This window comes from Manis javanica, chromosome 11 (assembly GCF_040802235.1).
Source record: "Manis javanica isolate MJ-LG chromosome 11, MJ_LKY, whole genome shotgun sequence".
NCBI classification, from domain to species: Eukaryota; Metazoa; Chordata; class Mammalia; order Pholidota; family Manidae; genus Manis; species Manis javanica.
The window spans coordinates 66451736-66479565 of record NC_133166.1 but is presented as its reverse complement, the minus strand read 5'-3'; the positions used below and the strand labels follow the sequence as shown (position 1 = coordinate 66479565).

At 36.2% G+C, this 27830-nt stretch overlaps 1 protein-coding gene across 2 annotated transcripts in view; it reads left to right on the top strand.

Moving 5' to 3' along the window:
- CKAP5 (cytoskeleton associated protein 5) overlaps window positions 1-27830 on the top strand; it is a 164743-nt gene that overhangs the window by 14902 nt on the left and 122011 nt on the right. The gene's annotated exons all lie outside the window — the stretch shown is intronic.

The following is a 27830-nucleotide window of genomic DNA, read 5'->3' as shown; positions in this document are numbered from 1 at the left end:
GGACAGTATTCTGTGTACTACATTGTCTGATTTTTTGGTATGTTGCACCATTCTTACACTACAGGAATAAGTCTCACTTGCTCATGGCATATAATCCTTTTTAGTATGTTGGATTTGGTTTGATTGGAAGTATTTTGTTGAGGATTTTTGCATCAGTATTTGTGAGTGATATTGGTCTGTACTTTTCTTATAGTGTCATTGTTATGTCATTGGCCTCATAGAGTGAGCTTAGAAGTATCCCCTTCTCTTCAGTTCTTTGGAAGAGTTTCAGGAGCATTGGTGTGAATTCTTTGAATGTTTGGTAGAATTCTCCAGTCATGCCATCCATCCTGGGATTTTAATGTATGACTTTCAAATCTCTTTCCAGTGATGACTGTTAGGAGAATGTTCAGCTGGGTGTGATTCCTGAGTACTGTAGGAAGGCTTGCTCTGAATGTGATACTGACTTCTTGGTGCCACAGATTTTGCTAGATGTGACTAGATGACTCAGAAACTCTCCTGCTCAACACTATGTGTATGGAGAAGGAAATACAGTTCATATTTCTGACTCCTTGAATCAGTGTTTTCACCTTTTACCACATTACTCTTAAAAGACTGATAATTAAAATTCTGCTTTTTGAGTGGCTTGTACAAAACCCTACTTTTTGACCTGGGGACAAAATATATTCTACCAGGGTTAGAGTGCCTGAAAAAGAAAAATGATGGTAGAATCCATATGCATCCAAAGTGTGGTTTTGGATTGTTCCTGCATCTGTGATATTCCATTAAGCAGACTACCTACCATTCCTTTGTAGTAATTTAACCAAGGGGCTATGAGGCTTTTGCCATTGTGGTAGAAGCATTTCCAAACATTTAATATTAGTTACAGATATCTTAGTACTGAAGAACTTGAAATTGCAAGCATGCTGTTTAGTATATATAAATAGTTGTGGAGTACTGTTTCATAAAATTTTAGAAGTGGGAGAGTTCTTAATACCAACTCTTTGTTTTATGCATGAGAACATGAAAGCCCCAAAATTAAATGACTTTCCTAAGGTTTCACAGCTAGTTAATGGTAGAGCAGGGATTTCAGTGTGTAAAGTTTCTCCTTTTCAGCCCAGTGCTTCTCTCAGATTAGAAAAAAAGTACTTCTTATTCTTCTGCCTGAATGCTATAGTATGTAACTTTTAAAATTGTTAAGATCCTAGTAGAGTCAGAGCTTTATTTTTCTTTCATTTTAAAACTCATTTACTATATTTTAAATATAATGAATCACATTATAAATTAAAAAAAGAAGCATCCATATTCCTACCACCCAGTTTAAGAAGTAGATCATTACCAATACCATGCGCAACTCTCCTTGATTGCATCCAGATTGTACTCTGTGCCTTTTCTACAATGTTCAGTTTTCAATATATCCTCCTTGTACTTTTCTTTTAATTTAACTACAGATGTTTGTATCCCTAATTAGTATATTGTTTGGGTTTGTATAATCATACTGTATGTTCTTCAGTAACTAGCTATTTGGTTTGGGAAAGTCATCCATGTTTTTGCTAATAGCTGTCTTCAGTTGTTTTCCTTGCTGTATAATATCTTTCCTATGAATATATCACAGCTTGTATATTCTGTTGATTGTTTTTTTCATATTGAGATGACTCATATAACATAAAATGTATCTTTTTAAAGGATATATACAATTCGGTGACTTTTTAGTATTCATATTGTTGTACAACCATAACTACTATCAATTCCAAAACATTTTCATCACCCCAAAAAGAGACCTGACACTAATCATTAGCAGTCACTCCCTATTCTTCCTTTCCCTCTTGATCATATCTTCACTCCCCACTTCCCACCCCAATCAACACTCCCTACCCTGTCAACCACTATTCTGTGTCTTGGAGGATTTGCCTGACCTGGGCATTTCATAGCAATGGACTCATACAACATAAGTCCTTTTGTGGCTGACTTCTTTAACTTGGCATGTTTTCAAGGTTAACCCATGTTGTAGCATATACTTCATTTTTTGTTTCATTTTGGTATCATTAATCTACAATTACATGAGGAACATTATGTTTACTAGACGCCCCCTTTCACGAAGTCCGGCCCACAAACCCCATTAAAGTCACTGTATATCAGCGTAGTCAGATGCTATAAAATCACTACTTGTCTTCTCTGTGTTGCACAGCCCTCCCTGTGCCTCACCCCAGATTATACATGCTAATCATAAGGTCTCCTTTCTTTTTCCCCCCCTCCTTCTTCCTCCCTTCCCACCCATTCTCCCCGATCCCTGTCCCTTTGGTAACTGTTAGTCCTTTTTTGGGTTCTGTGATTCTGCTGCTGTTTTGTTCCTTCAGTCTTTCCTTTGTTCTTATACTCCACATGTGAGTGAAATCACTTGGTACTTGTCTTTCTCCACCTAGCTTATTTCACTGAACATAATACCCTGTAGCTCCATCCATGTTGCTGCAAATGGTAGGATTTGTTTTCTTCTTATGGCTGAATAATATTTCATTGTGTATATATACCACCTCTTCTTTATCCATTCATCTACTGATGGGTACTTAGGTTGCTTCCATTTCTTGGCTATTGTAAATAGTGCTGCGATAAACATAGAGGTGCATATATCTTTTGAAACTGGGCTCTTGTATTCTTAGGGTAAATTCCTAGGAGTGGAATACCTGGGTGAAATGGTATTTCTATGGATAGTTTTTTGAGGAACCTCCATACTGCTTTCCACAATAGTTGAACTAATTTATGTTCCCACCATCAGTGTAGGAGGGTTCCCCTTTATCCACATCCTAGCTAACATTTGTTGTTGTTTGTCTTTTGGATGGTGGCCATCCTAACTGGTGTGAGGTGATATCTCATTGTGGTTTTAGTTTGCGTTTCTCTGATAATTAGCAATGTGGATTATCTTTTCATGTGCCTGTTGGCCATCTGAATTTCTTCTTTGGAAAAGTATCTGTTCGGGTCCTCTGCCCATTTTTTTTAAATATGATAATATTTTTTATTTCTTAGCTGCCTAATATACCTCTCTAATGCCTCTTTTACTACTTTTTTTTTTGGCTGCATACTTTTTTTTTTTTTGAAAGGGCATCTCTCATATTTATTGATCAAATGGTTGTTAACAACAATAAAATTCTGTATAGGGGACTCAATGCACAATCATTAATCAGCATCAAACCAAATTCTCAACAGTCTCCAATCTTCCAAAGCATAATGAACAAGTTCTTACATGGTGAACAAGTTCTTACATAGTGAATAAGTTCTTACATGGTGAACAGTGCAAGGGCAGTCATATCACAGAAACTTTTAGTTTTGATCATGCATCATGAACTATAAACAAGTCAGATATGATTATTCATTTGATTTTTATACTTGATTTATATGTGAATCCCACATTTCTCCCTTATTTTTTTTTAAATGAAATGCTGAAGTGGTAGGTAGATGCAAGATAAAGGTAGAAAACATAATTTAGTGCTATAAGAGGGCAAATGTAGATGATCAGGTCTGTGCCTATAGACCAAGTATTAATCCAAGCTAGACAAGGGCAACAAAACATCCATGGATACAGAAGATTTCTTTCAAAACAGGGGGGATGAGGTTCTAAGCCTCCCCTCTGTTGATCCCCAATTTCTCACCTGATGGCCCCCCTGCGACTGTGCCTGTCTTAGGTTGTTCCTCCCTTGAGGAATCTTACCCGTCTCTGGCTAACCAGCGGTCCTCTGGGGCCATATAGGGAAATGTAAAGTTGGTAAGTGAGATAGAAGCAATATTCTTTGAAAAGGTTAGCTTTTTACTTCTTTGCAGATTTATGCCCTGTGGCTTCTATGCCCAGCATTTGTCTTGAGGTATCTTTACCACTTGGAAGAATTATGATACTTGGTAATTATCGATATGAGGCATGAATTCTACTAAAGGGCTGTAATTAGGAAGGAAGAAGAAAAGCTATAGAAGTAGCAGAAGGAAGAAAACATGGGAAGATTGATTATTTCTTTGACATAACTTCTTGTAAAGTAACATAAGCATGTATAGGTTTTAACAAACCACTAAATAAATTGCATACACACATTAACAAACTAGGAATACAGATACATAACGAAAGCAGACCTATAATTAGCAGCCATATCCAGTGAAACCAAGAAAACCAGTTAGGTACCCTAGGCATTTGTGAACACTTATCAATAATATGATGGATATTGTCTAACTGAATTTGAATAGTTTGAGAAAAATCAGACAAATTAAAATGACACATACCTGGGAACTGTTCACATCCCATATGTTCTTTTAACAGTAGATAGTCTATAGTCACACAATTTTGGAACACTGCAACTTGTACTTCTAATTCTTGGTTGAGTTCCGACAATATAGATCCAGTCAAATTTGTTGTTTTACTGTATGCACAGGCCAGCTTAGATATCTCCTTCTTCATTCCAATGGCAAGTCCAGGAACCAGCAGGATGAATGCAGCTACAACTGCAACAGCACCAGGATCTTTGTTGAAGTTTTTTGATGATCATCTGGAGTGACTCTTCCAGAGGATGTTGATGTTGGAAGTTCTTCTTCATATCGTATCTTAATTCGTTTTCTGGGTAGCCAAATTAAGCTTTGATCCTCTGTATAAACTCACAGACCCTTTGCCCACACTTTGATATGACCTTTATACCATTGTGAAGAACCTATTCATCATCACACAGGAACTGCTTTTTTTTTTATTTTAAGAGAAATATTATCAGAAACATGTTCTTCTATAGCTGATCATCTGACACCCTTTAAAAGTTCAAAATTAAGGATATGTAAAGCATGCATTAATCATTGATTTGCAGTTAATTTTATCCTATCAGGGAGTAAACCCCCCCTTTTTTTGTTATCATTAATCTAGAATTACATGAAGAATATTATGTTTACTAGGCTCTCCCGTACACCAAGTCTCCCCCACAAACCCCATTACAGTCAGTCTATCAGCATAGGAAAATGTTGTACAATCACTACTTGTCTTCTCTGTGTTGCACAGCCCTCCCCTTTCCCCCACTCCCCGCATTATACATGCTAATCATAATACCCCCTTTCTTATTCCCTGCCCTTATCCCTCCCTACCCTCCCATTCTCCCCAGTCTCTTTCCCTTTGGTAACTATTAGTCCATTCTTGTTCTGTGATTCTCCTGTTTTGTTCCTTCAGTTTTTGCTATGTTCTTATACTCCACAGAAGAGTAAAATCGTTTGGTATTTCTCTTTCTCCGTTTGGCTTATTTCACTGAGCATAATACCCTCTAGCTCCATCCATGTTGTTGGAAATGGTAGGATTTGTTTTCTTCTTATGGCTGAATAATATTCCATTGTGTATATGTACCACATCTTCTTTATCCATTCATCTACTGATGGACATTTAGGTTGCTTCCAATTCTTGGCTATTGTAAATAGTGCTGCGATAAACATAGGGGTGCATCTGTCTTTTTCAACCTGGAGTGCTGCATCCTTAGGGTAAATTCCTAGAAGTGGAATTCCTGGGTCAAATGTTAAGTCTATTTTGAGCATTTTGAGGAACCTCCATACTGCTTTCCACAGTGGTTGAACTAATTTACATTCCCACCAGCAGTGTAGGAGGGTTCCCCTTTCTCCACAACCTCTCTAACATTTGTTGTCCTTTGTATTTTGGATGGTGGCGATCCTTACTGGTGTGAGGTGATATCTCATTGTGGTTTTAATTTGCATTTCTCTGATAACTAGTGATGTGGAGCATCTTTTCATGTGTCTGCTGGCCATCTGAATTTCTTTTTTTGGACAACTGTCTGTTCAGTTCCTCTGCCCATTTTTTAATTGGATTATTTGCTTTTTGTTTGTTGAGGTGTGTGAGCTCTTCATATATTTTGGATGTCAATCTTTATCGGATCTGTCATTTATGAATATATTCTCCCATACTGTAGGACACCTTCTATTGATGGTGTCCTTTGCTGTACAGAAGCTTTTCAGCTTGAGATAGTCCCACTTGTTCATTTTTGCTTTTGTTTTCCTTTCCCGGGGAGATATATTCATGAAGAAGTCACTCATGTTTATGTCCAAGTGATTTTTGCCTAAGTTTTCTTCTAAGAGTTTTATGGTTTCATGACTTACATTCAGGGCTTTGATCCATTTCGAAATTACTTTTGTGTATGGGGTTAGACATTGGTCCAGTTTCATTTTCTTACATGTAGCTGTCCAGTTTTGCCAGCACTATCTGTTGAAGAGACTGTCCATTCGCCATTGTATGTCCATGGCTCCTTTATTGAATATTAATTGACCATATATGTTTGGGTTAATGTCTGGCATCTCTAATCTGTTCCACTGGTCTGTGGCTCTGTTCTTGTGCCAGTACCAAATTGTCTTGATTACTATGGCTTTGTAGTAGAGCTTGAAGTTGGGGAGTGAGATCTCCCCCACTTTATTTTTCTTTCTCAGGATTGCTTTGGCTATTCAGAGTCTTTGGTGTTTCCATATGAATTTTTGAACTATTTGTTCCAGTTCATTAAAGAATGCTGTTGGTAATTTGATGGGGATTGCATCAAATATGTATATTGCTTTGGGCAGGATGGCCATTTTCACAATATTAATTCTTCCTAGCCAAGAGCATGGGATGAGTTTCCATTTGTTAGTGTCTTCTTTAATTTCTCTTAAGAGTGTCTTGCAGTTTTCAGGGTATGGGTCTTTCACTTCTTTGGTTAGGTTTATTCCTAGGTATTTTATTCTTTTTGATGCAATTGTGAATGGAATTGTTTTCCTGATTTCTTTCTATTGGTTCATTGTTAGTGTAAAGGAAAGCCACAGATTTCTGTGTGTTAATTTTGTATCCTGTAACTTTGCTGTATTCCGATATCAGTTCTAGTAGTTTTGGGGTGGGGTCTTTAGGGTTTTTTATGTACAATATCATGTCATCTGCAAATAGTGACAGTTTAACTTCTTCTTTACCAATCTGGATTCCTTGTATTTCTTTGTTTTGTCTAATTGCCGTGGCTAGGACCTCCAGTACTATGTTAAATAATAGTGGGGAGAGTGGGCATCCCTGTCTTGTTCCTGATCTCAGAGGGAAGGCTTTCAGCTTCTTGCTGTTCAGTATGATGTTAGCTGTGGGTTTATCATATATGGCCTTTATTATGTTGAGGTACATTCCCTCTATGCACATTTTGCTGAGAGTTTTTATCATGAATGGATATTGAATTTTGTCAAATGCTTTTTCAGCATCTATGGAGATGAGTATGGTGTTTTTTTCCTTTTTGTTGATGTAGTGGATGATGTTGATGGATTTTCGAATGTTGTAGCATCCTTGCATCCCTGGGATGAATCCCACTTGGTCATGGTATATGATCCTTTTGATATATTTTTTAATTCGGTTTGCTAATATATTTTGAGTATTTTTGCATCTGCATTCATCAGGGATATTGGTCTGTAATTTTCTTTTTTGATGGGGTTTTTGCCTGGTTTTGGTGTTAGGGTGATGTTGGCTTCATAGAATGAGTTTGGGAGTATTCCCTCCTCTTCTCTTTTTTGGAAAACTTTAAGGAGAATCGGTATTATGTCTTCTCTGTATGTCTGTTAAAATTCCGAGGTAAATCCGTCACGCCCCAGGGATTTGTTCTTGGGTAGTTTTTTGATTACCGCATCAATTTCTTTGCTCGTAATTGGTTTGTTTAACTTTTGTGTTGCTTCCTTGGTCAGTGTTCGGAGGTTGTAATTTTCGAGGAAGTTGTCCATTTTTTCTAGGTCTTCCAGCTTGTTAGCATATAGGTTTTCATAGAAGTCTTTAATAATTCTTTTTATTTCTGTGGGGTCCGTAGTGATTTTTCCTTTCTTGTTTCTGATTCTGTTGATTTGTGTTGACTCTCTTTTCCTCTTAATAAGTCTGGCTAAAGGCTTATCTATTTTGTTTATTTTCTCGAAGAACCAGCTCTTGGTTTCATTGATTTTTTCTATTGTTTTATTCTTCTCAATTTTGTTTATTTCTTCTCTGATCTTTATTATGTCCCTCCTTCTGCTGACTTTAGTCCTCATTTGTTCTTCCTTTTCCAGTTTCGATAGTTGTGTTGTTAGACTATTGATTTGGGATTGTTCTTCCTTCTTTAAGTGTGCCTGGATTGCTATATGCTTTCCTCTTAAGACTGCTTTCGCTGCGTCCCACAGAAGCTGGGGCTTTGTGTTGTTGTTGTCATTTGTTTCCATATATTCCTTGATCTCTGTTTTAATTTGTTCATTGATCCATTGATTATTTAGGAGCATGTTGTTTAGCCTCCATGTGTTTGTGAGCCTTTTTGTTTTCTTTGTACAGTTTATTTCTAGTTTTATACCTTTGTGGTCTGAATAGTTGGTTGGTAGAATTTCAATATTTTGGAATTTACTGAGGCTCTTTTTGTGGCCTAGTATGTGGTCTATTCTGAAGGATATTCCATGTGCACTTGAGAAGAATGTGTATCCTCTGGATGTAGAGTTCTGTAGATGTCTATTAGGTCCATCTGTTCTAGTGTGTTGTTCAGTGCCTCTGTGTCCTTACGTATTTTCTGTCCAGTGGATCTGTCCTTTGGGGTGAGTGGCGTGTTGAAGTCTCCTAAAATGAATGCATTGCATTCTATTTCCTCCTTTAGTTCTGTTAGTATTTGTTTCACATAGGCTGGTGCTACTGTGTTGGATGCATATATATTTATAATGGTTATATCCTCTTGTTAGATTGAGCCCTTTATCATTATGTAATGTCCTTCTTTATCTCTTGTTACTTTCTTTGTTTTGAAATCTATTTTGTCTGAGACCAGTACTGTAACCCCTGCTTTCTTCTCTCTGTTGTTTGCATGAAATATGTTTTTCCATCCCTTGACTTTTAGTCTGTGCATGTCTTTGGGTTTGAGGTGCGTTTCTTGTAAGCAGCATATAAATGGGTCTTGCTTTTTTATCCATTCTATTACTCTGTTTCTTTTGATTGGTGCATTTACATTTAGGGTGACTATTGAAAGATATGTACTTATTGCCCTTGTAGGCTTTAGATTCGTGGTTACCAAAGGTTCAAGATTAGCTCCTTTAGTATCTTACTGCCTAACTTAGCTCGCTTATTGAGGTGGTATATACACTGTCTGGAGATTCTTTTCTTCTCTCCCTTCTTATTCCTCCTCCTCCATTTTTTATATGTTGGTTGTTTTATTCTGTGCTCTTTTGTGTTTCCTTTAACTGCTTTTTGTGGGTAGTTGATTTTATTTTTTGCCTTTAGTTACTATTTGGTTGGTCTGCTGTCTTTGCTGTGATTTTATTTTCTCTGGTGACATCTGTTTAGTCTTAGCAGTGCTCCCGTCTAGAATAGTCCGTCTAAAATACCCTGTAGAGGTGGTTTGTGGGAGGCAAAGTCCCTCAACTTTTGCTTGTCTGGGGATTGTTTAATCCTTCCTTCATATTTAAATGAGAATCATGCTGGATATAGTATTCTTGGTTCAAGACCCTTCTGTTTCATTGCATTAAATATATCATGCCATTCTCTTCTGGCCTGTAAGGTTTCTGTTGAGAACTCTGATGATAGCCTGATGGGTTTTCCTTTATAGGTGACCTTTTTCTTCTCTCTAGCTGCCTTTAAAACTCTGTCCTTGTCCTTGATCTTTCCCATTTTAATTATTATGTGTCTTGGTGTTGTCCTCCCTCCGTCCTTTCTGTTGGGAGTTCTGTGTACTTCCATGGTCTGATCAATTATTTCCTCCCCCAGTTTGGGAAAGTTTTCAGCAATTATTTCTTCAAAGACACTTTCTATCCCTTTGCTCTCTCCTCTTCTTCTAGTACCCGTATAATGCAGATACTGTTTCTTTTGGATTGGTCGCATAGTTCTCTTAATATTGTTTCATTCCTGGAGATCCTTTTATCTCTCTCTGTGTCAACTTCTATGCGTTCCTGTTCTCTGATTTCTATTCCATCAATGGCCTCTTGCATCTTATCCATTCGGCTTATAAATGCTTCCAAAGATAGTTTCACTTCTGTAATCTCCCTCCAGATGTCTGTAATCTCCCTCCGGACTTCATCCCTTAGCTCTTGTATATTTCTCTGCATCTCCGTCAGCATGTTTATGATTTTTATCTTGAATTTTTTTTCAGGAAGACTGTTTAGGTCTGTCTCCTTCTCAGGTGTTGACTCTGTGATCTTTGCCTCATATTTTGCCTTTTCATGGCGATAGAGATAGATTTTGCAGCTCGCACGAGTGATGGCTGAGAGAACGTCCCTTCTTGTTGGTTTGTGGCCTTCCTCTCCTGAGAGAACAGCACCTTCTAGTGGCTTTTGCTGGGCAGTTGCACACAGATGGGGCTTCTGATTCTTGCCCGGTTGCTATGGAGTTTATCTCTGCTGTTGCTGTGGGCGTGGCCGCCTTCGGACTGCTCCTCCCATATGGCGGAGCCTTGTCGGAAGGGTAACGGCCGGGAGGCTCTTTATCTCCGTGAGGGGCCTCTGAGCTGCCGTGCTATCCAGGGGGTTAGGGTGCCTGGACTTCCACAGATTCCCTGCTGCTAGGCTAAGTGTCCCGGGACGCTTCTGTCCATCTGTGAGGTCCCTGTCCCTTTAAGACTTCCACAGAGCACTCGGTTTTCTTTGTCCCCAGGGCACTGGCCACCGGGACCCGCTCACAAGTCTTACTGTCCTGTTTCCTTGGTTTTCAGCACCCCACGCATGCACTGTGTCTGCGCTCTGGTGCGGAATGCTAGCGCTGGGTTTTTAGCAGTCCTGGGCTCCCTCTCCCTCCCCTCTCTGACTCCTCTCCTCCCACCAGGAGCTGGGTTGTTGGGTGCTCAGGTCCCGCTGGGCCGGGGATTGTATCTTACCCCCTTCGCGAGGCACTGTGTTCTCGCAGGTGTGGATGTAGTCTGGCTGTTGTCCTGTGTCTTCTGGTCTCTCTTTTAGGAAGAGTTGTCTTTGTTATATTTTCAAAAATATATGTGGTTTTGGGAGGAGATTTTCGCTGCTCTACTCGTGCCGCCATCTTTGCTCCGCCTACCTCTGCCATTTTTTAATTGGCTTATTTGCTCTTTGTTTGTTGAGGTGTGTGAGGTCTTCATATAATTTGGATATCAACCCCTTATTGGATATGTCATTTATGAATATATTCTCCCATACTGTAGGATGTCTTTTTCTTCTACTGATTGTACCCTTTGCTGTACAGAAGCTTTTTAATTTTATGTAGTCCCACTTGTTCATTTTTGCTTTTGTTTCCCTTGCCCAGAGAGATATATCCATCAAGAAGTTGCTCATGTTTATGTCCAAGAGATTTTTGCCTATATTTTTTCCTATGAGTTTTATGGTTTCATGACTTATATTCAGGTCTTTGATCCATTTCGAGTTTACTTTTGTGTATGGGTTAGATAATGATCCAGTTTCATTTTCTTACATATAGCTGTCCAGTTTTGTCAACACGAGCTGTTGAAGAGGCTGTCATTTCCCCATTGTATATCTATGGTTGTTTATCGTATATTAATTGACCATATATGTTTGGGTTAATGTCTGGAGTCTCTATTCTGTTCCACCGTTCTATGGGTCTATTCTTGTGGCAGTACCAAATTGTCTTGATTACTGTGTCTTTGTAGTAGAGCTTGTAGTCAGGGAGCATAATTCCCCTGCTTTATTCTTCCTTCTCAGTATTGCTTTGACTATTTGAGGTCTTTTGTCATTCCATATGAATTTTAGAACTATTTGCTCTAGTTCACTGAAGAATACTATAGGTATTTTGATAGGGATTGCATTGAATCTGTAGATTGCTTTAGGCAGGATTGCCACTTTGACTATATTAATTCTTTCTAGCCAAAAGCATGGGATGAATTTTCACTTAGTATCCTCTTTAATTTCTCTTAAGAGTGTCTTGTAGTTTTCAGGGTATAGGTCTTTCACTTCCTTGGTTAGGTTTATTCCTAGGCATTTTATTCTTTTTGATGCAATTGTGAATGGAATTGTTTTCCTGATTTCTCTTTCTCATAGTTCATTGTTAGTGTATAGGAATGCAACAGATTTCTGTGTATTAATTTTGTATCTTGCAACTTGGCTGAATTCAGGTATTAGTTCTAATAGTTTTGCAGTGGATTCTTTAAGGTTTTTTATGTACAATATCATGTCATTTGCAAACAGTGACGGTTTGACTTCTTTCTTACCAGTCTGGATGCGTTTTATTTCTTTGTGTTTTCTGATTGCCATGGCTAGGACCACCAGTACTATGTTGAATGAAAGTGGGGAGAGAGGGCATACTTGGCTTGTTCCCAATCTTAGAGGAAAAACCTTCAGCTTCTAACTGTTAAGGGTAATGTTGGCTGTGGGTTTGTCATATATGTCCTTTATTGTGTTGAGTTACTTGTCCTCTATACCCATTTTGTTGAGAGATTTCATCATGAACGGATGTTGAATTTTGTCGAATGCTTTTTCAGCATCTATGGAAATGATAATGTGGTTTTTATCCTTTTTGTTGACGTAGTGGATGATGTTGGTGAATTTTCGAATGTTGTACTATCCTTGCATCCCTGTGCTGAATTTCCCTTGACCATGATGGATGATCTTTTTACTGTATTTTTGAATTCGGTTTGCTCATATTTTGTTGAGTATTTTTGCATCTATGTTCATCAGGGATATTGGTCTGTAATTTTCTTTTTTTGTGGTATGTTTCCCTGGTTTTGGTACTAGAGTGGTGATGGCCTCATAGAATGAGTTTGGAAGTATTCCCTGATCTCCTATTTTTTGGAAAACTTTAAGGAGGAAAGGTATTAGTAAATGTTTGATAAAATTCAGCAGTGAAACCATCTGGTCCATGTGTTTTGTTTTTAGGTAGTTTTTTGATTACCTGTGTTTAATTTCTTTGCTGGTAATTGGTCTGTTCAGATTTTCTGTTTCTTTCTGGGTCAGTCTTGGAAGGTTGTATTTTTCTAGAAAGTTGTCCATTTCTTCTAGGTTATCCAGTTTGTTACCATATAATTTTTCATAGTATTCTCTCATCATTCTTTGTATTTCTGTGGTGTCCGCAGTGATTTTTCATTTCTCATTTCTGATTCTTTTTATGTATGTACACTCTTTTTTCTTGATAAGGCTAGCTTGGAGTTCATCTATTTTGTTTATTTTCTCACAGGACTAGCTCCTGCTTTCATTGATTCTGTCTATTGTTTTATTCTTCTCAATTTTATTTATTTGTGCTTTAATCTTTATTATGTCTCTCCTTCTACTGACTTTGGGCCTCATTTGTTCTTCCTTTTCTAGTTTCATTAATGGTGAGTTTAGGCTGTTCCTTTGGGATTGTTCTTCTTTCCTGAGATATTCATGTTTTGCAATATATTTCCCTCTTATCACGGCCTTCACTGCATCCCACAGATTTTGTGTTGTTGAATTCTGTTGTCATTTGTCTCCATGTATTGCTTGATCTGTGTTTTTATTTGGTCATTGATCCATTGATTATTTAGGAGAATGTTATTAAGCCTCCATGTGTTTGTGGGCTTTTTTGTTTTCTTTGTGTAATTTAGGTCTAGTTTCCTACCTTTGTGATCTGAGAATCTGGTTGGTACAGTTTCAGTCTTTTTTAATTCACTGAGGTTTTTTTTTGTGGTATACTGTATGATCTAATCTTGAAAATGTTCTTTGGGCACTTGAGAAGAATGTGTATCCTGTTGCTTTTGGATGGAGTGTTCTGTATATGTCCATTAGACCCATGTGTTCTAATACGTTGTTCTGTGACTGTGTGTCTGCTTATTTTCTATCTGGTTGATCTGTACTTTGGAGTGAGCGGTGTGTTGACGTCTCCTAAAATGAATGCCTTGCATCCTATTTCCCCCTTTAATTCTGTTAGTATCTGCTTCACATATGTAGGTGATCCTGTGTTGGGTGCATAGATATTTATAACAGTTATATCCTCTTGTTGGACTGACCCTTTTATCATTATGTAATGTCCCTCTTTGTCTCTTGTTACTTTTTTTGTTTTGAAGTCTGTTTTGTCTGATACAAATACTGCAACTGCTGGGTTTTTATCCCTATTAGTTGCATGAAATATTTTTTCCATCACTTTACTTTCAGTTTGTGTATGTCTTTGGGTTTGAAGTGAGTCTCTTGTATGCAGCATGTAGATGGGTCTTGTTTATTTATCTGTTCAGTAACTCTATGTCTTTTGAGTGATGCATTCAAACCATTTACATTTAGGGTGATTATCAATAGGTGTGTACTTATTGCCATTGCAGGCTTTAGATTCATGGTTACCAAATGTTCAAGGGTAATTCCCTTACTATCTAACAGTCTAATTTAACTTACTTTGTATGCTATTACAAACACAACCTAAAGTTTCTTTTTTTTTTCCTCCTTTTTCTTCGTCCTCCATTCTTTGTATGTTATGAATCATATTCTGTACTCTTTGTCTATCCCTTGGGTGATATCTATTTAGCCTTAGGAATACTTCCATCTAGAGGAGTCCCTCCAAAATGCACTGCAGAGGTGGTTTGTGGGAGGTAAATTCTCTTAGCTTTTGCTTATCTGAAAATTGTTTAATCCCTCCTTCAGATTTAAACGATAACCTTGCCGGATGGAGTATTCTTGGTTCAAGGCCCTTCTGCTTCATTACATTAAATATAGTATGCTGTTTCTGGACTGTAAGATTTCTGTTGAGAAGTCTGATGATAGCCTGATGGGTTTTCCTTTGTATGTGATCTTTTTTCTCTCTCTAGCTGCTTTTAAAAGTCTGTCTTTATCCTTGATCTTTGGCATTTTAATTATTATATGTGTTGATGTTTTCTTCCTTGGGTCCCTTGTGTTGGGAGATCTGTGAACCTCCATGGCTTGAGAGACTATCTCCTTCCCGAGATTGGGGAAGTTTTCAGCAATTATCTCCTCAATGACACTTTCTATCCCTTTTTCTCTCTTCTTCTTCTTCTGGTTCCCCTATTGTGCGAATATTGTTCTGTTTGGATTGGTCACACAGTTTTCTCAATATTCTTTCATTCTTAGAGATTCCTTTTTCTCTCTGTGCCTCATCTTCTTTGTATTCCTCTTTAATTTCTATTCCACTTACTGTCTCTTCTAGTACATCTAATCTGCTTTTAAATCCATCCATTGTATGTTTCATTTCAGATATGGAACTTCTTAATGATTGATTTTCCAACTTAAATTCATTCCTGAGTTCTTGAATATTTTTCTATACCTCCATAAGCATGTTTATAATTTTTATTTTGAACTTTCTTCCAGGTAGATTGGTGAGTTCACTTTCATTTGGCCCTTATTCTGGGGTTTGTGAGATTTTGGTCTGAACCTTTTTCTTTTGACATTTCATATTTCTGTGTGGTGCCTACTAGTGCCCAGAAGCTCCAGTCTCTGAAGCTGCTCAGCCCCTTGAGTGAGGTTGGGGGTCATAGGGGAGCTGAGGTGGTACTTGGGCGGAGGAAAGATCTGTTTCCTGATTCCTGTCTGTGGTACCTGTCTCCAGTGTCAGAACCTGTATTCTGTTTTATCCTTGTATTGTTGTTATTATTTTGAGTGAGTCTGTCATCGTACTTCATTAGTCTTTCAAGAGGGTTTCTTTTTGAGTGAACAAAAATTTTCCTTAAACACTTTCCTTAGACTTATTCTATGCTTTAGCAGTAGCATTTCCTTAGAAGTAGTAGTCCAGAAGTGGTAATCAGCTCTAGATCTCTTGTACTGTGGTAGTGATGGAGCTTTTGTAAGTCAAGAGCTTGGGAATTATCCATAAAACAGTTTACTGTCATATCTTCTTCCCAAGTAGAAAGCTAAAACAGTCTGTTTTATAGCTGTATAATTCTTATGGACTGTCAAGGTACAGGAATTTAAAGTAAAAGAACACTTGGACCCTTGGGTGGTAAACTGAGAGATAGGGGTTCTTTCAGTTCTCTTAGCTGGGTTCAAAGCCCAACTCTAGTACTACTCATGAATGAATCTCTCAGTGCCTTACTTTTAACTGGTTGTGAAATGAGAAAATGCATAGATTGCTGGAGTCTGTATCTTATGAAAGTACATAATGCATATATAATTGGTGATTTGTTGTTTATCTGAATACTAAACTAAAAATTAGGTTGAAATTTATCCTAAGTTCTACCTTTATGTATGACCTTGGAAACATTTCTTAATCTCTGGTTTAAAATAAACAATTACATCTAAAACTTTTTCAGCAATAGTGTGGACTGTATGGTATTTGAACTCTTTGGAAGCCTATTTAGATACATCAGTAGTGTGAGATTATATTTCCATAAAACATATTTGTTTTAGCTGGTCTTGCCTTTGCCTCTATTTTAGGCTTGAGTAAAACCTCCTGAGAGCTCTAAATAATTTGAAATTTATGAATATTTGCAGCATGGACTATGTTGAATGAACCATAACAAACATCGTACATAGTCCAAATTAATTTTATTAATTCTTCCCTTTGTTTTCAATATTTTTCACTTTTTCAACATCAAACCTTGCTGTGTAATTAAAGCTTGGTTTTCTATGTCTATGTCTATAAAATCCAGAACCCTCTGTTCATCCTTGGTACCTCATTTACTACCACTTGGAGGTCGTATTTCTCAAGTCTAGAATTAAACTCCTCAGAGGCGGTGGTCATGGGGAGGGCTGTACAACACAGAGAAGACAAGTAGTGATTTTACAGCATCTTACTATGCTGATGGACAGTGACTGTAATGGGGTATGTCTGGGGGACTTGATGGGGTGAGTCTAGTAACCGTGATGTCACTCATGTAATTGTAGATTAATGAGACCAAAATAAAAATAATAAAAAAGTATGTGTAAAAAAAATTAAACTCATCATATTCCTCACCTCTTTTCCACTCCCCAAAAGAAGCAACGCAGAACTTATTTCTGACATTTTTTTGTCATTGGCAGCAGTGTGGAACCTATCACCCTGACTAGAGCCTCTCACTAGATTCTTCTTCCCACTCCACATCCTTAGTTGCTAAGGCTTGTTGATTCTACTTTAATGTAATCAATCTCCCCTACCCATCCTTTCCATGCCAACTGCAAGTTGTTTTGTCTCTTGTTTATCTTTGTCCTGGACTGTGCAATAATTTCCTATTGAGATTCTACTTTCTCAGGGGAACCCTCCTATACTGCTGGTGGGAATGTAAATTAGTTCAACCGTTGTGGAAAGCAGTATGGAGGTTCCTCAAAAAAATCAAAATAGAAATACCATTTGACACAGGAATTCCACTCCTAGGAATTTACCCTAAGAATGCAGGAGCCCAGTTTGAAAAAGACGTATGCACCCCTATGTTTATCGCAGCACTATTTACAATAGCCAAGAAATGGAAGCAACCTAAGTGTCCATCAATAGATGAATGGATAAAGAAGATGTGGTGCATACACACAATGGAATACTATTCAGCCATAAGAAGAAAACATATCCTACCTTTTGCAACAACATGGATGAAGCTAGAGGGTAATATGGTCAGTGAAAAAAGCCAGGCGGAGAAAGACAAGTATCAAATGATTTCACTCATCTGTGGAGTATAAGAACAAAGGAAAAACTGAAGAAACAAAACAGCAGACTCACAGAACCCAAGAATGGACTAACAGTTACCAAAGGGAAAGGGACTGGGGAGGATGGTTGGGAAGGGAGGGATAAGGGGAAAAGGGGGCATTATGATTAACACTCATAATGTAAGGGGAGGGACACGGGGAAGGCAGTATAGCGCAGAGAAGACAAGTAGTGACTCTGTAGCATCTTACTATGCTGATGGACAGTGACTGTAATGGGGTATGTGGTGGGGACTTGATAATGGGGGGAATCTAGTAACCACAGTGTTGCTCATGTAATTGTATATTAATGATACCAAAAAAGAAAATAATAAGTTTCTACTTTCTCTCCTTTCCAGTTCATTCTACATAGATTTATCTTTCTAAAGTAGATAGATAGGATCATGTAATTGCCCTGCTTCAGTTCATCAGCATCCTCTGCTGTTTAGCTTGATATTCAAGTTTCTACATGCACTGACCCTTATCTACCTTTCTGGTCTTACACTCTGATAGATGGAGACATTCAGTGTTCCCCTAAAAATGGTTAGTACTTTCTTACCTGTAATACTCTGCCTTTCTTATTTTCTCATCCTAGAATATTTCCTCTTCCCTTTTTTTAAAAAAAATCCTGTCTATCATTCATCACTGAGTTCAGATGGTATTTTTTCTATGAGATTTTCACTGATCATCCTCACTCACTCATGGTTAATCCTGTCTTTGAGGTCTCATATTCTTATTTGTCCCATGCTTAAGGTACTTTCCACACATAATTTGTATTATGATTATTTGTTTAGATATCTTACGTGTACTCCTGTTAACTCCTTGAATACATCTTGATTTCCTCATAGGGAAGTTCAGTGACTGAGTATTTAGGTAAATTGAAATAGAATAATTCTGTCTTATTAGATCATGTTATCTAAAATGATTGATAGCTTTAATAAATCATTCTTATCTCCTAAGGCCTTTTGTTAAACATTGTTAGTTTCGTTTAAAAGTAAAAACAGTTTTAATGAGATAGTATGATTTATATACCATTCACCCATTTAAAGTGTACAATTCAGTGGCTTTTTAGTATATTCATAGATTTGTGTGGCCATCACCACAATCAATTTTAGAACATTTTCATTACCCCAAAAATGAAATCCCATACTCCTTAGCTATCACCCTTCCAATATCCCAAACACCCCAGTGAAGACAACCACTGATCTGCTTTCTGTCTCTACACATTTGCCTAATCTGGACATTTCATATAAATGGAGTCATACAATATGTGGTTCTTTGTGACTGGCTTCTTTCACTTAGCATAATGTTTTCAAGGTTCATCCATGTTGTTCATGTGTCAGTACTTCATTTCTGTGTCTGTATGTGGTAAAATACATGAGATAATTTACCATCTCAACCATTCTTCAGTGCAGTTGGTTGTTATTAAATACATTCATACAGTTGGTGCAACCATTACTATCATCCATCGCCATAATTGTTTCACCTTCTAAAATGAAACTTTATACCTATTAAACAACCCCACATTCTCCCACTTTCTCCATCTGCTATCAACAACCATTGTACTTTCTGTCTCTTGATTTTGTCTACTCCTAAGTACCTCATATAAGTGGAATTATAGTGTTTTTCTCTTTGTGGTTAGCTTATTTCACTTGGCATAATGTCTTTAAGGTTCATCCAGGTTATAGCAAATGTCAGAATTTCTTTCCTTTTTAAGGCTGAATAAAATCCCACTGTGTATACCACATTTTGTTTATTCATTGTCCATTGATGGACACTTGGGTTGCTTCCATGTTTTAGCTGTTGTGAATAATGCTGCTATGAACATGGGTATACAAATGTTTCTTCAAGATGCTGCTTTCAATTCTTTTGGGCATATACCTAGAAGTGGAATTGCTGGATAATAAGGTAATTCTACTTTTAACTTTTTGAGGAACTGCCATACTGTTTTCCACAGCAGCTGTACCATTTTACATTCTCAAGAATATATAACACATCCTTGCCAATTCTTTTCATAGGTGTGAGAGTTGGTATCTTACGGTTTTGTTTTGTTTCATTTTTTTGTATTTCCCTAATGATCAGTAATGTTGAACATCTTTTCATGTGCTTATTGGCCTGTGGGTATCTTCTTTGTAGAAATGTCTGATCAAGTCCTTTGCCCATTTTTTAATTGGGCTGTTTGCTCTTTTTTTGTTGAGTTTTACGAGTTCTTTATAGTACTTTTTATCTATCTATCTATCTATCTATCTATCTATCTATCTATCTGTCTGTCTGTCTGTCTGTCTGTCTATCTAATCTATCTATCTGTCAATTTCTTTTTAAGGTACTATTGATATACACTTATGAAGGTTTCATGTGAAAAACAATGTGGTTACTACATTCACCCATAATACTGAGTCCTCCTCCATACCCCATCGCAGTCACTGTCCATCAGTGTAGTAAGATGCCGCAGAGTCACTATTTGCCTTCTCTGTGCTACACTGTCTTCCCCATGATCCCCCCACACCATGTGTGCCAATCATAATACTCCTCAATCCCCTTCTCCCTCCTTCCCCACCCACCCTTCCCCACTCCTCCCCTTTGGTAACCACTAGTCCCTTCTTGGAATCTTTGAGTCTGCTGCTGTTTTGTTCCTTTAGTTTTGCTTCGTTATACTCCACAAATGAGGGAAATCATTTGGTACTTGTCTTTCTCTGCCTGGCTTATTTCACTGACCTCCAGCTCCATTCATATTGTTGCAAATGGTAGGGTTTGTTTCTTTCTTATGGCTGGATAGTATTTCATTGTGTGTATGTAATACTTCTTTTTATTATTGAACAATATTCCATTGTATGGATTTACCACATTTTATTTATCTATTCATAAGTAGATGAATATTTTAAGTTGTTACAGCTCTGGGGTTATGAATGTTAGCTTGCTTTTAATTTGCTGTGTATATGTTTTTATTGATGTATACTTGACATAGTAGTAGTTTCAGATGTACAACATAGTGATTTGACATTTATTTATATACATTACAAATGTAGTTACTATCTGTCACCATACCAAGTTTTGGCAGTATTATTGACTATATTCCTCATGCTATACCTTTCATACCCATGACTTATTTATTTTATAATTGGAAGTTCATAACTTTTAATTCCCTTCACCTATTTTTGCCTAATTCCTGATCTTAGAGGAAAAGCTTTCAGTTTTTCCACATTGAGTATGATGTTAACTTTGAGTGCTTCATGTATGGCCTTTGTTATGTTGAGAAATGTCCCCTCTGTACCTGCTTTGTTGAGTTTTTATCATGACTGGATGTTGAATTTTGTCACATGCTTTTTCTACATCTATTGAGGTGATCATACGGTTTTTATCCTTCCTGATGTTAACATGGTATATCACATTGACTGATTTGCAGATGTTGAACCATCCTTGAATCCCTGGAATGAATCCTACTTGGTCATGGTGAATGATCTTTTTAATGTATTTTTAAATTCAGTTTGCTAATACTCTCTTGAGGATTTTTGCATCTGTGTTCATTAAGGATATTGGTATATAATTTTCTTTTTTTGTAGGGTCATTGTCTGGTTTTGGTATCAAATCAATGCTGGCCTCATAGAATGAGTTTGGGAGCATTCCTTCCTATTCTGTTTTTCAGAATAGTTTTCAAAGGACGGGTATTAGCTCTTCTTTAAATGTTTGGTAGAATTCATATATGAAGCCATCTAGTCCTGGGATTTATTTGTTGGGAGGTTTTTTTTGTTTTTTTTTTATTACCGATTCAGTTTCATAACAAGCAGTTGGGCTGTTCATATTTTCTATTTCTTCCTGACTCAGTCTTGTATTTCTGGAATTTATCCATTTTTTTAGGTTTCCAATTTGTTGGCATATAATTTTTCATAGAATTCTCTTATAATCCTTCGAATTTCTGTGGTGTTGGTTATAACTTTTCCCCTTGAATTTCTGCTTTTATTTATTTGAGCCCTCTCTTTTTTTTTTTTGAGTCTAACTAAATGTTTATCAATTTAATCTTTTCAAAGAACCAGCTCTTAGTTTCATTGATCTTTTTTCTTTTGTTTTCTTAATATATCTCTCATTTACTTCCGCTCTGATTTATGCTCCCCCTTCTACTAACTTCAGGCTTTGTTGTTCTTTTTCTAATTCCTTTAGTTACAAAGTAAAATTGTTTGAGGTTGTTCTTGTTTCTTGAGATAGACCTGTATCACTATAAGCCTCTCTTAGAACTGCTTTCATTCAGTACCAAAGATTTTGAACTGTTGTTTCTGTTTTCATTTGTCTCCATTTATTTTTTTATTTCCTCTTTAATTTCTTCATTGACCCATTGGCTGTTTGGTCACTTGCTATTTAACCTTCATGTATTTCTGTTTTTTTCCAGGTCTTTTTTCTTGTTTTCTAATTTCACTTGTTTGCTATGTATATTGAAAATAGTACTACAGTTCTCCAAAGAGATCATTTAGGCCTTTAACTTGTGTGAATTTTCATGAACTTAAGTTTTGTCTAACATATATTCCATTTGATAGTGACTGAGGTTCCTCTTCATTACTTCCTGAATATGTTTTGAATGTTCCCAAGGCCTGTACTTTCAAAATTTACAGATAAAGGCAAAGTTCAGCTTTCAAATTTAATACACCCTACCCCCAAGTGTTCTAGAATAATAGTCAGAAATTTAGAACTAATAAGTGTAGAGATCATACATAGTCTACCACCCTTTTGTTTTTCTAGTAATCTCAAGGAAAGATTTTCCTTTTCAACTGGTAAGGTCAACTCTCAATAGAACAAGGGTTGCCAGAGGTAAGGGTTGGACTGCTTGGATACCTCCAAAATCATTCCTGTGTTATAAAAGGCAGGTTAACTTTGTTTTAAGACCTAGTTAGGCTTGATCATTAATTTCTTCAATTTACTTAAGTTTTTTAGGAGGCAAATGAATTTGTCTTTCATGTTCACTTTCATTTGCTCTTTACATTTTCATTGAATTAGGTAATCACCATAGTAAATCTTATTATTTGTAAACTGTGAATAGTTTTTTACTCTATGTAATCTAGAAGCCATGTGTAGATAAATTGTAGGAATTTCACAAAACAGGGAATCAAGAAATATTTTCTAGACCAGTCTCCCCATTTAAGTGACCTTAGGCAAGATACTGAACCTCTGTTTCCCCATATGTAAAAAGAGGATACTGATACTTATTTTATCCCACTTTCTTTTTAACCCTTGTAAAGATAGAAATTAGTAAGACAAAAAGCTCTAACTCAAGAGGATCTTACAGTTTAGTAAGAGTCACATAACTAAAAATATTACCAAAAAAGAAAGAAAAGAAATCAGAATGAGATAATGTACCAGCATGCTTGTATTTATATTATGAAATACATAGGAGTGATTAAATGTCTTCCTCACTAGATTCTCAAATAAGAGAATGATTGTAAAAACATTTGTCAAATATAAAGTGTAAGTGAAATATAGGATTGACATTAACTTATTATAAATAGGGACTTTGGGATGATTGTAAACAGTGCCTTAAAGTCTTAGAAAGTAAGGAGCCTTCATGTGGTCATAGAATTTGTAAGGTCATGGTCTAAGAGATATTAATCTGTGTTAGAATTCAGGGACTCTCTGAATTTGGATGTAAAAATAATTACATTTTTATTTTCACTAACCCTTTAAAACAGAGTAATATTTTCTTCAGTTAAAAATATAAGCAATAAACCATGAAAATATTAGAATATCCCATACTTTTGTCACCAATAGAAATCATTTTCATGATCACATTATGTGATACAATATATCAAAATATCTTTGTTCATCATAACTTCAGTAGTTACTAACCTGTTATAAGATTTTATTTAATATATTAATGGAGAAGCCCATATATTCACATTTTAAGATTTTGACAACTATATTTCAACATCATTTAATATAATCTTATATATTTTATTTTATATAGTTTAAAAATATATTTCATGCATTTAAAGTATTCTGAGATGGTGTCAGTAGACTTTACCAGGTCTATGGCATGAAAAAGAACCCCTTTTGTAGATTCTTAAGACAAAGTGGGAGGTCGTACTAATTCCATTTTTTAAAGGTAGGAGAGAGAAACATGGTTTTGCCCCCCCAAGTGTTAACTATACCAAGAAAGCTTAAAAAAAACAAAAACAAAAGCTAGAGCTTCAGTTCTTTATTTGGTCTTTATTTATATACATAAATAAAAGAAAATAAAATGACTAATAAAATTATAAGCAGTCTGTGCATTATATGTAATGTATTTTATTCTCTTTCAGATATTCAGTTTGTGACTTGTATTAATGAGTATCATTTTCAAGTAACTGTTATGAGTAGAATGTTGTCTAAATTCAGATTCGGGTATTTGTATTTGCTTTTTTAATCCTACAAAATTCTAAAATAAAGTCATCTGTAATTTAGAAATGAAATAAATAATTTCAAATTGGCAATGCCAAATACTGATAATGGTAATAAATTGTTTATTGAGCCCTTGCTAGATGCCAAGTACCACCTAGTCTAAGAGTTTTACATGTACTACTCATTTAATCTGCACAACTCTCTGAGGTAGGTACTATTATCCCCCCTTTACATACAACCATGCTGAGGCAGTATGCATTTCCTCAGTAAATTACCCAAGGTCTCACCTCAACTAATTGGTGGTTTTGAAGATACCGGATTTTTTTTTTAAATTTAGATTCACAGACAGAAATAGAAGTTAATAAAAATTTTCTGAAACAGCGGAAACTCAAACTTGATAAGACTATTACTGCTTTCTGGATTATTGTATTTTTTTTCATTTATTGGCCATTTTATGTATGCTGGGACTGAGGAGTTAATCTACCTGTCTTGTAAATGCTGGTTTCATCTGAACTCCGTGTTGGGCCCTCTACTCCCTACATAGTCTCCTCAGTGCTATATGTCATCCGCCCCCTCAATTTCAGTTGTATTTATCTACTGACAACCCCTAAATTTTTATCTCCAGGCCAGATCTCTCTCTTGAGCTCTAGGTGTGAATCTCCAATTGCTGCACTTGTCTACACTTGTCTAGTGTGCATCTCAAAGTCAGCTTATTTAGAACTTCGTCTTACACTCTTTCTCCATTCACTTGGAAAGGACATTCTTTGAAATTCCTCATATCTCTAAAATCCACCTACTTCTCTGTCTACATTATTACTACTTGTAGGTCCCAGTTAGTAGCAATCTTTTATTTAGACTCCAGCCTTCTAGCTGATTTTTCACCATTGTTACTGCCTTCCAAACCATTCTTTGCATTCTTTTACATTTACAATATATAGTCTTTGAAAAATGAAAATTTGATAGTGTATGTAATTTTTCCTATAGTCCTTCAAAGACTTCTTTTACCTTTGAGATAAAATTCAAACCCTTAACATTGCTTCCAGGACCTTCCAGGGCCTGATCTTGGCTCCTTTCCAGCCTCACTCTACACCTACTTACTCTCCTTCTTGCATTTTATACTTTAGCCTTGCTGAACGTTTTTTAGTTCATCAGAGCACCATAATAAAAGAAGTTAGATTAGGTGCTATGGCAATTTCTAAACTATTACCTCCATTTCTCTATGGAGATATAGTTCTCTGATAAGATTGTGAATCAGCACAAGTTTCTGGACCACACTTGGAGTAGCTTTGAACAATAGTACATGACATGGATGAATTTCACAAATGAAATATTGAATGAAATAGCAAGTTTTAGAAGTATACTATCATAAGTAGTATGATAACTATTCTAAAGCTTAAAAACAAGCATGTTTAATTTGTCATTCAGGGATATGTGATTGTGACTGGCATAGAAACTAAACAAAATTCGGGAAAAGAAAGTGCCTCTGTGGGAAGAAGGATGGGTAGGAAGGAAATGCACAGGTGGAATAATAATGATAGTGTTCTAATTTTTAGATTGGGTGGTAGGTTAACATTTCAGTTTTATTATAATGCTTCATAACACATGTATATATTTCTTGTATATGTAAAAAAGTAAACAAAATTTATTTTAAAATTAAAATAATTAGGGGAGAAATTTGTGCAAAAGTCCTTTTCTCTTAGTATATCAAGCCTAGAAAAAGACAACACAGAGACAGAACAAGAGTCTCCAGTGCCACATGCATACACAAACACTGTCCGTTATTTCAGCGGCTGCAGAAGTTTGAGTATGAAATAAGCCTTTCCTTTGAATAGAAAGAAGCATAATCATAAACACCAGTTTTTAAAAACTCAGGCTATAAAGTAGTAGAAACCATTCAGAAAGTATAACATCTCTATTAAACAGTTAAGTTGGATAATCTTTTTATTGTTTCTAGAAGCAGCCAACAAGAAAAACCATTGCATTGAACTCATAGAATACTAACAGTCAAATATTATTGTTCACATTCTCTTGGTTGGAAGGTGTTCTAAATAAATCTTCATTTGAGTGCTTTTCTTTGAAAAACAGGAGAGAGTGCTGTTGCAGTTCAAACTTGGGGCCAGGAGGTAACTTTTGAGGTTTTCAACCCAAGCTGCACATTAGTTAGAATCACCTGGGAACTTGAAAAAAATTTTTATTGAGGTGATAGTCACATAACATAGAATTAACCATTTTAAGATGAACTATCAGTGGCATTTTGTACATTCACAGTGTTGTGCAACCATCTCTGTCTCGTTCCAAAGCATTTCCATCACTCCACAGTCAAACTCCCTACCCAATAAGTAGTTTCTCCCCCATTTCCCTCTCTCCTCAACCCCTGGCAATCACCAATCTGTATTCTGTTTGTATGGATTGATCTGTTCTGGATATTTCATATAAATGGAATTGCACAATGTGGGACCTTTTGTGTTTAGCTTCTTCCACTTAGTATCATGTTTGTGAAGTTCATCTATATTGTAGCATGTATCTGTACTTCATTTTCTTTCGTAGCTGAATAATCACCCATTTCATGTACATACCACAACTTGTTTATTCATCCATTTATGGATATTTTGGCTATTTTTTTTTGGCCAGTGTGAATAGTGCTTTGAGTATGCATGCACATGTACTTGTTGAAATACCTGTTTTTAGTTCTCTGGGCATATACCTAAGAGTGGAATTGCAGAGCCAAATGATATTTCTGTTTAACTTTTAAGAAACCATCAAATTGTTTTACCTGGTGACTGGACTGTTTTACATTAGCTTGGGAACTTTAAAAATACACAGGTCCAATAATTAATTTTTATTGTGTTTTACAAACATCAGTGTACAATTATTTGAAATTAAAAAAAAAAGATTGGTTGTTCACTGTTGAGTTTGAGAAGCACTGCAGTAGTTCATTCATTTTTGTTGCTGTAAAATGCACTCAGTGAATATGCCACTATTTATTCATTCTCTTTTTCATGAACTTGTGTTTCCAACTTTTGGCTCTTATAAACAACATTGCTATGAATATCCTTGTGTAGGTCCTCTGGTGCAGTTGGCATTGATTTCTGGGATATATACCTAGGAATGGAGTTGCCGGATAGTAAGAGTATGTACATCTTCAACTTAAGTAATACCATACTATTTCCCAGACTGTTGTACTGTTTTATCCCCCACCATTGCTGTATTAGAATCCTTACAGGTTCTCTATTAAAGTGTGGTTTCTGCTCTAAAATACTTCTGCTGTTTCACAAGGTTCTGGGGATTTTGGAGGGAAGTCTTAATGAAAGTTCCACTTACCTTGATAAACTTTTACAATTCAGTCTTGGAGTGTATAGCCTTACCTGGGATATTTCCTACATTTTGATGGGAGAGAACAAGTTGTAAAGGAAGAGGCGCAGACTTTGAATCTTAATGATATCACTGTCTACCAGTTCTTTTGTTTTAGGCAAGTTATTTAAACAATGAGCCTAGTGTGTAAAGTTGGGAGAGTATTTTTCATGTAGTTGCTGTTAGTACAAAATGAATCAACATATTTAAAAAGTACTATGCATAATACCTTTTTTATAGTAAACATCATCAAGGTACATATTCATTGAACAAAAAATACTTGTTGAAGATATAATTTATGTTAGACTAGGACTGGGGATGGAGAGAAGCAGAATCCCTACTATGTTATTTATAATAATGAAAAACTGTCAACAATTTAAATGCCCAGTCTTAGGACTGGTAGTGATGATACATTCATAAAATGGAGTGCTATGCAGCCTTTATACATCATGTTCTCAAATATGGGAAAATGTTTGTGGCCATGTAGAAAAAGAATACAAGAGGGTGTTCTCTGACTTTATCATGTAACTTATACATTGCATGAAATAGGTGAAGAGGATAAAGATGCACACAATCTCAATCATATATAAATTAGTCATGGGAATGGAAGTCAGTAATTCTTTAATGTCAGTTGACAGATATAACTACACTAATTAGGGTGAGCATCTAATAATGTAGAT